Source organism: Mastomys coucha, unplaced genomic scaffold, assembly GCF_008632895.1.
Source record: "Mastomys coucha isolate ucsf_1 unplaced genomic scaffold, UCSF_Mcou_1 pScaffold19, whole genome shotgun sequence".
NCBI lineage: Eukaryota > Metazoa > Chordata > Mammalia > Rodentia > Muridae > Mastomys > Mastomys coucha.
Genome location: NW_022196901.1, coordinates 10560798 through 10573932, shown reverse-complemented (window position 1 = coordinate 10573932; position 13135 = coordinate 10560798). Strand labels below are relative to the sequence as shown.

General features: G+C 38.4%; 1 long non-coding RNA gene across 1 annotated transcript; it reads left to right on the top strand.

Moving 5' to 3' along the window:
* Nucleotides 1-1057: 1057 nt before the first annotated feature.
* On the top strand, nucleotides 1058-13135 carry LOC116097403. The gene is made up of 2 exons (XR_004121403.1): nucleotides 1058-1107; nucleotides 12680-13135. It is a non-coding gene; the product is annotated as an uncharacterized LOC116097403 (long non-coding RNA).

Sequence of the window (13135 nt, the reverse complement as noted above, 5' to 3'; positions counted from 1 at the left end):
TTGTTATTTTCTTAAGCTTGAAAATGTATATGTATATAACTATATTAGGATTATAAACTATATGATGTGTTCATATAAATAAATGTAAAATGCAGATACTGATGTCTATTTAGAGATGCCTAAATAGAAATTTATATAAATACAAATATGAAACATTTATTTGGTTAATGGTGAAACTCACTCCCTTCTTTTTCCTTTCACTCTTCTCAATACTGTGTACTCTATGGAATAATACAATAATTTTCCAGATGTGAGATCTCTCTCAGTGGATTTTCCAATCTCCAGAGCTGTCAGAAATACAGTAACCTGCTTTCAAGGCACAAGAGTACTAAAGCAGTCTTTCATTACATGCTGTGTAACTAGACAGTTTCTCTTCCTCATGAGAGTGGTGTCCAAAGAAGACCAGCAAAGAGTTAGCATGCTCCCCTGTATCTCAGAACAGTGGTGTTATGCCCTCCCTGCTTCCAGAGAAGGCTGAAACTTCTACCTTATTCAGCAACAACCCTCTTCTTCAATATAGCATTGGCAGGATGCTAGATGGGAGTGACAATTTCATTCTTACCCAGCAGAACAGGGGACTGTTCACTTTCTCTTCTAAGGGAGGCTGACTGGGAACTGTCTGGTAGAAACAGGTTACTACAGCCATATCAGAACTTAATTTAACTTAATGCAACACCCCAAAGAACCTTATCATATCAAGAAATAAGAAGATAATTACTTGAATTAAAGATGACAAGTCAGGCTTCTTAGATAACAAACATATAAAACATAGTTGAAAAAGGTCCCAAAGTAGAAAATTTTAAGACACCCCACCATATATTACAAAACTACTTGAATGAGTTGAAGTAAAGTGTTCCAGAAAAAATTACATCTTTATCAGTCTGTCTATCCATCTCTATTTATGTATGTATGCATGTATGTATGCATGTATGTATGTATGTATTATGTAAATATATGTTTATATCCAAGGCAATGAAAAGAGAAGACAAGAAGAAGAAGAAGAAGAAGAAGAAGAAGAAGAAGAAGAAGAAGAAGAAGAAGAAGAAGAAGAAGAACAACAACAACAACAACAACAACAACAACAACAAATGCAGATTTTTAGAAATGGTACGTGAGAAAAAGAAATTAATAACAAACAAACAGATTACATAGCACAGGGGAGGGGCTTCAGGAATTTCAGATCCAAACAGCATAGAAGAAACAAACTCTAAAATTACTAGAACTCGAGACCTGAAATGAAAATTCTCACACTCACATTATCACTCTCAAAGAAGGCGACCAGAGGGAGAACAAGACAGTGAAAGGACTTAGAATTTCCTAGCAATTAGTCACTAAAATCATAAGGGACTTTTAGCAAATGTATAAAACAAACCATCAGCAGCCGCAGCAGCACGATTTAAAAGACAACCCAATTAGTAGATGACAGAAGGCATGAAGACCAAGCTAACATGAACCCTTAGAGACTGAAAACCTCAGCTGTGCTGCAAGCCAGAGTGGTTGTGGACTAGAGAAATAGTCTCTTTCCTCCCAAGGATCATGGAGATTTCGAGCCTTGAGACAGTTTCTCAAATATGCCTCAATAGGGCAACTACTAAAGAGACATTGCCCACGATGCTAATGGCTGTCTGCATATCAATTGCTTTTGATACTGTATATTTACGTGCTGTGCTTTCCCATGGGAACTGTTTTCTTTCAGAACACTGTTATTTATTAAACATAAAAAGGCAATGACAATAGAATACAGCAGAGATTCCAGCCATCACATATACACATAACTTACTGCAAAAAAAAAAAAAAAATACGCTAGGAAATGTGTAGTTTGTATGTGGACTTCCAAGTCTTCAGAGAGTGATTCCGGTTTTTATCACATGCACCTATCAATTCAAATGAATACCAGTGCTAAGGACTTCGTGGCTGGGTGTCCTTATGGGGACCAGGGCTAATATATTATTTAACACTGATTTCTTTAGTTAAACTCTGCCATATATTTATTTCTACTGACAACTCAGTGTGTAGCAACTTTAATGAGAGTCTGTGGGGGATAAATATTTGAATTTCATAATCCATATATGCCAAGCTAAATAATTCTACAAAGCTTTTTTTCTGAAAATTCTTTCAAAGTTACCACATCTGATCCTTTAGAATCTAACTTTAAACAAAAACTCAGTTAATAAGCACCTGGGGACTTTTTCTGAATCAATGGTCCAAGTTTGAAATATCTAGTATTTGATCAAAGTATAAATTTTAAAAAGACAGTCACCCTGTCTTACTTACATTTATAGCCTTCCCAAGGCTACTCACCATATCCCCTACCTCCTACAAAATACATTCCTCAAATAATTGCATGAAGAATAATAGTCATTTTCCTTTAAACGTTTGCCCCAGTCTCAGATACCATTTTTTTAAAGAAAATATTCTGCTTTAACAATGGTAACTCAGGGAAAAAATGAACTCACTCCTTATTACATTTTGAACCTTGATTTATAATGAAAGTCAAGAGAGGAAAGGGCAGCCATCAACATGGAAGACTGTCCTTCTAGCTACAGAGAAGATTCACTGTAGGCTGAGCTGGCCTAGAGCTTTTAGCCAGGCTGTGTGGCTGTCCTGATGAGCATAAGCATTCTTCAGGAGTAACAGACACATTCTGTCTGAGATCATAACAGACTTAGACAAAACAAGGTCACTTCAGAATTTTATCTAAACAGACAAAAACAAGGTCACTATGTCTTCTCCAAGCTATAAGATGCTTTCATTCCCAGCAAATTAAAGTGACTGCCCCATTTTAAAACAAAAATATGTATCAACTCCATGCATGGGGGCAGGGGTCACAAATCTCTGTTCCCCCCTGAGGATTTTTAAGCAGTTAATAGCTCAGGAGGAAATGAGGGAGGGAGGGAAGAAGGAAGGGAGGGAAAGAGTTTTACTTTTGTGTATGGTAACTTGTAAGGTCTCCATGCTCCAGTAAACAAATGCTGATGTATGTGCCATCAACAATCCTTTATGGCACTTGTTGAGTCATTAAAAGATAGATAGATAGATAGATAGATAGATAGATAGATAGAGAGAGAGAGAGAGAGAGAGAGAGAGAGAGAGCCTGTGGTAGGAAGATGTAGTGGATTGTCATGGATAAGAGAGGACAAGAAAGGGCAATGTGGTAACCATGAATATAATCAATATGCACTACACACAGGCATGAATTGTCACCTCTGATTATGTATAATTCATACATGCTACTACCCTACCGAAAGCATAAACCCAAAAGAAAACAGCTGGAACAACTTTATACTCATTCTAATCAGGCCCCTCTGTATGTGGGTTTTCTTGATATGTCTGGTTTATTTCCCCCTAAAGTCACATCTAAAGTAGGTGTGCCAACTATTATCTGAGAAAGAAAAGTTGCCTATCTTCCCCCCTTTTCTCTTGTGGGTTTTTTTTTTTCATTGTTTGGAAAGGAATCCAAGGCTTTGTGGCACGTATTCTACGACCAAGCTACATCCCTGCCTTAAAAAAAGTGAACTTTCTTTCATTAAAAATACTTTATTAATTCTTTGAGAATTTTGTACGGTGTGAATCACCTTCACTCTCTTTCCTCTGACTTTTCCAAGATTCACCTTTGCTTTTTCTACCCCCACCACTCTGTGTCTTTATCTTTCCCTATCAAAGCCAATTTGTGCTGTCAGTATTCTTGGATGTGCAGCTTTCCAGTAAAGCCTGGTTGACTTATTGGTGGATATGTTTAAGAAGATGATGCTTCCTCTCCCACAGTGTAAGAACTGTGCAGAGCCCCTTAGCCAGCAGTGAACCTTCATGCCCAGCTCACCTCTCCACGCTCAGATTGGCCTGGCTTGTACACCTGGGTTTCCATGTGCACCATTTCGTACGCACTATGAAGTCACGTGTGTAGTAGCTTTCCTGCTCTGTCACAGAAGCCATTGTTTCTCTTGAGAATCTACCACCTCTGGTCCTTACACTCTTTCGGCACCTTTTTCTCTGACCATTTTAATATTTTGACTGTTATCAATACATTTCTTCATAATTGCATGCTTCTTACAAAAATAAAAATAATTTCCCAAACTAGCACTTATAAAGATTGTAAACCTTTGAGGTACAATGCATATTGTACTCCCAAAACCCCACAACTTAATAAGCAATGACCTGAGACTGATTAAAGAGGACTTTGTAAATATAGTTAAATTAGTTGATTAGTTGAGTGAACCCAATGTAACCACTTAGATCTTTTATTTTTTTAAACATTTATTTATTATTATATGTAAGTACACTGTAGCTGTCTTCAGACACCCCAGAAGAGTGTCAGATCTCATTACGGATGGTTGTGAGCCCACCATGTGGTTGCTGGAATTTGAACTCGGGACCTTTGGAAGAGCAGTCAATGCACTTAACTGCTGAGCCATCTCTCCAGCCCCCTAGGTCTTTTTTTTTTTCTTTTTTTGATTCTTTGCGAGTTTCATATCATGTATCTGAATCCCACTCCTCACCCTGTTGCCTCATATCTGCCCTTTGCTCTTGCAAAGTCCCACCCAAAATAAAACACACCCACATAAACAAATAGCAACAACAATAAAAACAAAATGTAGAAATCATCTCTTCAGGGAAGCTGTAGTGTTTCACCTGTGTCCCACAGATGTATATTCCTCTGTCCACACATCTTCATTTGAAAATGCTCATTGCAATAAGTTCTCCGTCTGGTTTGGTACTGCTGGCTTCTGTGACACTATCAATATTGGATCCTCATCAGGATTCCTTCCTATTATTCTGCTGTGGCCCTGTGTTGTGGAGATCCTGCAGCTTTGGGTTAGCAGGACTGGCTCTTTTCATGCTTCCCAACTGTCTACAGATGCTGTAGATTTGGGGACGAGTCTACTCAGATGGGTCTGGTGGTAGCTGAGCTGGACAGCACACTGGCTCACCCTATCCGGTCCACCAGGACAAGCCCTCCAGCACTGCTCCAGCTAGGCCACTCAGTGTCACCATCATCAGGAGTCAGGGTCCGCTTTGCTGCTTTCTTGTCTTTAGGGTCCTCACCTTTACCCTAACCTATGGAGCCAGCTTCATTATGCTGTTTAGTCAAGGTTCAGGGCCCACTCTCCCAAGTGCTGGGCCAGCTTTCCTGCTCTCATTCCCTCAGGGCTGGCTCATTAGTGCTTCCTCAACCAGGGACAGCTTTACTGTGCTGCCTACATGAAGTGCAGGGCCTGCTTTCCTGAGTGCTGCAGCTGGTGAGGGACACAGGCCAGTTCTCCCAACTGCCATAGGTGGTAAGGGGCAAGGGAGGGAAGACATCCCCTGTTCACCCACACCACCTCACAGCAGGTGAGTGGTGGGACTAGCTCTCTCATACTCTTGCCCTTGGGGCTGGCTCACCTGCAACCCTGCCACCAGGATCAGTTTTCCTGTGTTGGCCAGGCAAGGTGCAGGGGCTGTTTTCCTGCGTGTTCCAGCTAGTGAGGGACAGGGATAACTCTCCCAAGTTCAAGGCCCTCAGAAGCAACACCAGATGGGACTTCAGCATGGATCCAGATGCCATGGCTGACCACTCACAGCAGGCTGCTCCTCTCTATTCTCGTGATCTAGTCCATCTCTCCTCATAATGCTCAAGCTGTTCTACTTCTCTTTGTCTCCCATCTGATGACCGTGTACTCACATTTTTGTGGTGGCTCATGCTGCAGTCTGGCCATGCAGCTGGAGAGCCCCTGTGTGACATCCTCTATCTGTGCTGCATGGTATGGTGGCAAGTGGGTGTCTATGGCCTACCTGTGCCAGGGGCTGGAGGGCAAATCTGTGGGTGGCATGGTGGTGTGCAGGTCTCTGTCGTTCTCCCATGCTGCACTGCTTGGATTTGTTTTTTTTTTTTTTTAAGTCCTAGGCATTAGGCAGCTTTGATCACTAAGTCATCCATCAAATTAGTATGAACAAAGGCTTGCCATCTGCTCTGCCCCGCCCTGATACATGAACACCACTGCAAACTAGGTGTTTCTTTGCCCATTGCCAGCAGGGACCACTTGGATTTTTAAGAGAAAAACAGTATTCTGATTGTGGTCAGAGGAAGCTTGAGATGTATAATGATTAACAGGATGCAGCAGTGTTTACTGGGAAGACAGATAAATTGAAAATTGACTAGAGACAAGAATGTCAGTATTCTCTAAAAGCTGAAAGAGGCAGGGGTAAGTTTTTTCCCGGGAACATTCTGCAGGGAACATAGCCTTGCATAGTTCAGTTCTAGCGAGGTGAGATCCATGTTAGAGTTCTAACATCCACAGCTACGTCATGGTTAATTTGTGCTGTTGCAAGCCAAATTGGCCATAGATACACCAGCACACACACAAGTGCGCATGTACACACACTACACACACACACACACACACACACACAATCATTTTACATGAAAGGAAATGTACAAAAATTTTATAGGAGTCAAAATATGAAAATTTCCTAACTCTCAAAATATTTTGCAGCTCTTTTCTTTTTCCAGATCCAGTTAGAGCTGACACACTACAGTTGGCTGTCTGGACTCATCTGTCTCTCTTAATCTAGATTGCCTTTGCCTTTTATGATATTGATTGTTTTATTGGAGTCGAGGCTAGCTGTCCTTATGGAATTTTCTTCATTTTGTATCTGTCTTTGTGTTTTCCACACAACTAGATTCAAATTAGACAATTTCCTGGTAAGGGAATTTCTCAGGCTGTGTTGTATACTTCTTATTCAAAGTTTTAGGTACATAATATCATGTGGTCCAGCTTTTGGTCAGATTAAATTTGATCACTTGTTTAAAATAGTGGCCACCTGATTATTTCAATGTAAAAACCTATGACTTTGTAACTGATAAGTTATCTGTGGGTAAAGTTTAGAGACTAGCAGTTGTTTTCTTCCTCAACACTTTTTATGGGATGGTTTGACACCAGTTAATGTTTTTCTTGCATTAGTTATTAAATTGTGAGTTCCAAACTGGGTTATTTTTCTTTCTATGTTTATGAATCAGCACCCCTTTTAACTATAAGCCTTTTCAGAGTCCACAGAGCTTCTTTCTGTCTCTGTCTCATCAATATGTCTGCACAGGGAATTTGTCATACAAGATTATCATCCCCAAACCTCTTCAACACTGTGCTCTGGAATCCCAGGGGCTTTGGCATCCTTATTACCTCTCGGCACAGCTAGATAACTCAGGTTTCCCTTGCACATTTGCTGCCCCAAGTTAGGAATTGAGCTCTCCTAAAAGGGTAAGCCTTCTGATTCCTTTTAATGAGAAATCCCATTTAGAATCACAGCTCTGGGCCTTCTGACTTCTTGAGCTAATGCCAGGTTATTGCTTGTTCAGTCTTTATTTTCCCTTTATAAATTTCTCACTTAATGTGCCACCTGTCATATGCCAAATGACTCGATATGAAGTTTCTCACTATTACTATTTAGAATAGTTTCCAAATTATGGTTATGATTTTTTGCTTTGATACATAGTTTTTTTTTGAAAATGGTTGCTTAATCCACACATCTATGGCGATTTTTATTTTGTCCACAGCTCTGTGATCAGAGTATTAGTGCTATTTCAGTTCCTTTGAACATTTACTCACCTGAGTACATGGTCAGTTTTGTGCTAGGATTTGTGTGAGCTTGAAAAGAATATGAATTCTCTAGGGTAGAGATGTAATGTATATTAACATGTCAATCAGATCTATTTTATTACTAATGTGTAAATCTTTTCCACCCCTACTAATTTTTTTCTCTTCTATTAGTGATATATGTGTTAGTCTCACATACCCTATATGCATTAGTTCTATGTGCTTTTGTTTTATGTATCTTGAGACAATGTTAGCAGGTTTATAAAAGTCAAAAATTGCTATCTCTTGTGCCAGGCAGTGGTGGCGCACACCTTTAATCCCAGCACTTGGGAGGCAGAGGCAGGTGGATTTCTGAGTTTGAGGCCAGCCCGGTCTACAGAGTGAGTTCCAAGACAGCCAGGGCTATACAGAGAAACCCTGTCTCAAAAAAACCCTCCCCCCAAAAAATTGCTATCTCATCCTCAGGATTTGATACATGAATTGTCAAATGTGACTCCTGGTTAGTGGGAATGTTTTTCTCTGTGTATGTACTAATACAGCCATACTACCATTAGAATTTTTGGTTGTTATTTGCATAGATATTTTCCCCCTTCTAAAAAAGTTCTACAATTAGAGCTATAGTTTCAGCCTGCATCCCTCTTTTTTTTTTTAATTTAAAGATATTGTTTACAAAGGCACAAGTTTTCAAAATTTTTGCATCTGCAGACCTTGGTCAGGTTCCAGAAATAATACTTTTCAGTTGTGTCTACACTGCCTTCTGTATTTAGTCTGGCTTTCTGTTACATCTATACTACCTTCTGTGTTCTGTCTGGGTTTTCAGTTGAGTTTACACTGCCTCTGTATTCAGTCTATCTGCTTCTTTTGGGCTTCTTCCTTCTAAAGGTTTTAAAAGATGTTTTCTTTCCATTTTCTGCCTTATTTGGTCTTTGAATAATATGTCCTTATCGTATTAATGATTAGTATAACCACTACACCACAATCTTATTGAAAGTGATTGTGACTAATCCTTTCAGCCTGACAGTGCAGACACTGAGAAGTTTCACTCATTGTGTGCTCTCCTTGTTTTGTATGTCATCACTGACAACATGTAAATCCAGGCAATGGTTGGTCTTTCCATTATTTGTTAAAGTCAATGTTCACTTGGATCTCCTTAGAACCCTTCTTACCTAATCTCTTCATTGTTCTTCATTTCTCCTTTATCTCTGTCTTTTATATATTTTTAAGCCACTAATATGTGTGGTTGTTTGTTAAGGCAGTAATGGAAACTAATCCAGAGACTGAGGTGATGCGTGTAAGGTACTGATCACAGTACACAGAACAATTTTTCAACCATTTGGCATCATGAATATTATGTATGCTTTTATTTATTATCAATTCTAAAATTTTAAATATTTTAAAATGTTTCAAGGGCAATTTTTACCTGAACTGGTTCTGTAATAATGCTAAACAAAAACAATGGGAAGTGTCAGGCAGAGGAATGATATTGATAAAAGATGGAAATGCAAAAGCAAAGACTTGCAAGAAGCTTTAGTGGTCATGCTTGTACTGCTGGCCACATCTGTGCTAAGGGCACCGAGAAGCTGAAAAATGCTCTTTTTTTATGAGCTTAATCTTGTAGATAATACAGTGATGAGAAAAAAATAGTGGACATGATACTGACTCTGTTATTAAGACATAGCATGAAATAAGCAAATGTAGGGGAAAGACCAAGAATAGGCTGGGCACTGCATGCATTACTTGAAAATTAGGCCTTGGTCATATTCATCCATTGGGCACATCTAGGAAAGTGTGCATCTATACTTATCATCAAATAGTCATCACTTTAGTAACAGAAGAAACATTTACAGAAAATTCTCAATAAGACATAAATAATGCCAGGTCAATTATTCATCCATGAAGCTCTGCAATAATATCTGATATGTTGTGTTTATTCTGTGTTTAGCTAAGTGCTTCCATTAATGGTAAAATGATGAAGGATTTATTTTTAATAGTATTTATGCTTTTATCACAACTCAATGAACAGGCACTCCACAGATAGGCCAGACTAGGAAATAAAGAGATAGTGCATGAACTGGTAAATAGGAGTCACGATGTGCTCTTAATGGAGATATTGTAAATCCCCCAAAAGATGACCCAATGATCACTATTAGTGTGATTACCAATTCATGGGAATTTTAGTATTACCCAAGAGCGTTACAGTAGAGTAAATGAGTATCATTCAAATGCTAAGATTAGCATTGGTAATAAAATGTTGTTGGATGGTGTTGTATCATCTTACACAAACTGTTTTATCTTCTTGAGATTATGGAAGTCATCGAAACACACAAACATGCAGACCCTCTTCTACATGTGGTCTAATTTAGATATCATATTGAATCTTAATCTTCTCAATCTTTAACTGCTCTCTTCATGCTGTACCATTGAATTATTATACAATTTACAATTACGAGCATTTTTCTTTTTCCTTTTTTTTTTTTTTTTTAAGACAGGGTTTCTCTGTATAGCCCTGGCTGTCCTGGAACTCATTCTGTAGACCAGGCTGGCCTTGAACTCAGAAATCCACCTGCCTCTGCCACCCAAGTGCTGGAAATAAAGGTGTGCGCCACCACTGCCCAAGCATTTTTCTTTTAAGTTACAAATAAGGACCTATAACTACTTTCATCTTTGTTGCCGTTCTTACCTGCCAAACCTTTCTACTAATATGAATCTTAAGGAAGTAGATGTTAGAGAAATTTTAAAATAAACTTAGAAAAAGATTAAGATTCTTGTTTTGTGTTAGACAAGAGTCCTACTCTTTCACTGAGTTCTAGCAAAGGCATCCTGATTAATTCCTACTCATTAAGCCAATTGATTACAGTATTCAGATACTTTTGAAATGTCATATGACTTTAATTTGGTATTTGTTTGTGTATATTTTGGGAAAGGTGTGTTTGCTAATAAATTTAAGACAGGATGGCAACATTTTATGTGTCGCACAACCTCAGTGCTGTGAAATATTGTCATGGTTACCTGCAAAGCAGCAGGATGTATGTGGGTGAAAGAAGAGGCCCTAGCAGCATAAGAATAGGCTCCCAACAGAAAGCTAAGACTATGGATAAGAGAGGTAGGTAGTATGGAGGGAAAAGTATGAACATGCCACTGTTCAACTGCTTGTAGGAGAAAATGGCTCTGGTTTTGGTCATGATCTGATACCATTAGTTTTAATTTGCTGTGTTTCTGAAATTAGTCACTGTATAGAAGTATGCCTCAAACAAATCTTAGGAAAGTTAAAGTAAATTTGTGTTATGAAAGCAATAAAATTTAAGAGGTTTCCAGAGGACATGGTGTCACCCCCTGACTTTAGGCATTTCAGATTATTGAACTACCTAATCATCTAGCTTGCAAACATTATTGAATTTACTTAGAATAGTCTAGTCACTTTAGTGTTCGAAGAGCTATATAGTGCAAGTTTGTTTTCTTCATCATCTCCTGAACTACAAAAATTTTCATATAAATGTTAGTTTTCTGTGTTTAGATTTATAAAAATCTATTTTTTATTTTATTTGCAGCAAGTTAGCCACTACATTTTCTTTCCTACTTTTCGCCACCTTTCTTAAAAGCAATTCTGTTCAAAACCATTAAAAACTAGATAATTAAGACATAAATTCAACAGCAGTCTATGCAAGCCTCAGTAAGTCCAGTGTAAATGGTGGAAGAACTAATAGAGCAGAGGGTTGGAGGGATGGCTCAGTGGTGAGCATCACTTGCTGCATGAACATGAGACAGGAGCTTGGAAACCAGAGCCCACGTCAAAGCTGGAGGTGACTTCAGATATTCCTGTAACTCAGCACTCAGGATCACAGAGTCAAGGAAATCATTAGCAAAAAACCAAACATACACAAACACCTCTAACAACTGTAAGCTCCAGGTTCAGCCACACACCATGCTGCCCAAAGGAACAAAGAGAGTGATACCCAAACACTGAGACTTCCTTTCCTCTGGCTTCTGCACACCTACACATATGCACACACACACACACACACACACACACACAATGCATACAAAAGAACTAACAGATCATGAGTTTTATTATTAGAATTCTTACAAAGTGAGAAAAACAGCATTTAAGAAATTGTCTAAAACAATATAATTACAAAAAAAAAAAAAAAAAGAAAAAAATAAGATCACAAAGATGAGTTCCACCTTAGGCAGAGAAACAAGGAGACATGGAACTTGGTAAGAGGGGCAACGAAAAACAATTCCGCTCATTAACAAATACAATACAAACCATGGCAAACTCATTTACTCTTCTTATGATGAATGGGAAATTATTTATAAAACAATTTAACATTAGAGGAAGCAGAACAGTAGGAACACCATGTCCACAAAGTAAGTATCAAACCCCACACAGACCACCACTTCACCTCAAGCAGCTTCCTATGTTCACTCATGTAAACTATCTTGGATTAAGATTTTATAATTGCCCATCCTGCAACTTCTATTCCTGTACAATTCAAGGTGTTTTTAATACTACTTGGATAGTATCATAATTGGTCAATTGGTCAATAAGATAAACACAAACACCAAAAATTACACAACTTTACAAAATCGGATCAGATGTACCAAGTACTTTCATTTCCCATGAAGTTTACGGGAAGTTTTCCCTGAAAAACATTTTAGTACTAGCATCTTTACAATTTGAGTTGATGCTAAGACCAAATAGGAATGAAACCAGTAAGAAAGAAATGAAGTTTTGCTGTACTCCAAAGAAAAGCTGGAAGCTGCAGAAGGTTGGTTTGTCTCCAGGACCCAATTATAACAGAGCCAATTGGGTCCTGGGAGGCCCTCATGCCTCTGTACAATTCTTTTACAAGCCCACAGAATAAAACTCTGCATGTGTGTGTCAGAACTTACTGATACAGATTCCAAATACTGCTCTGTCATCAGTAGTACTTCATGTCCAAAGGAGAAATGGAAACTAATATGTGTTTAGTTAGCTTTTCAAATAATGTCAAATTCACAGACATGCTGCAACGTAAGAATTAATGTCAGTGTGAATGTTCAATTGATGGTTTAATTTTGTTCTTAAAACATTAACACCACCCATTTGCTTTTCTTTATTTCAACAGTATGGAAAATGGAGAAAAGAAGGAAGGAAGCAGGGAGAGACAGAAGGAAGAGATCTTACAAGCTTTCAAGTCTAAGGTCTCATTTGCAGTCTGGTGACCCTGAATCTATACCAATGTGGTGACCATACTGTGAACACAGAAAATCTCTCTTTACACCCTGCATGCTCTCTGCACTCCATAATTGGAAAAAGATTCAGAGAACAATATGAACATTTGCAAAAGAGGAAATCTTCTCTCATGAATATGTGGTGTGACTTCTCTTTAAATTCAGCTGTCATTCTTTTCTTCTATAAAGAAAACCGTACTATTAATTCCAGCTGGTAACTCCTGACAAATGCAAAGACATTTTTAATTTGGAACAGAGTGTGTTTGTGTGTTGTTGTTGTTGCTGCTTAATAACACTAAGCTTTCTAACCTTTGCTTTGTCTTCCCACAATAAATAATCACAAAGTACTC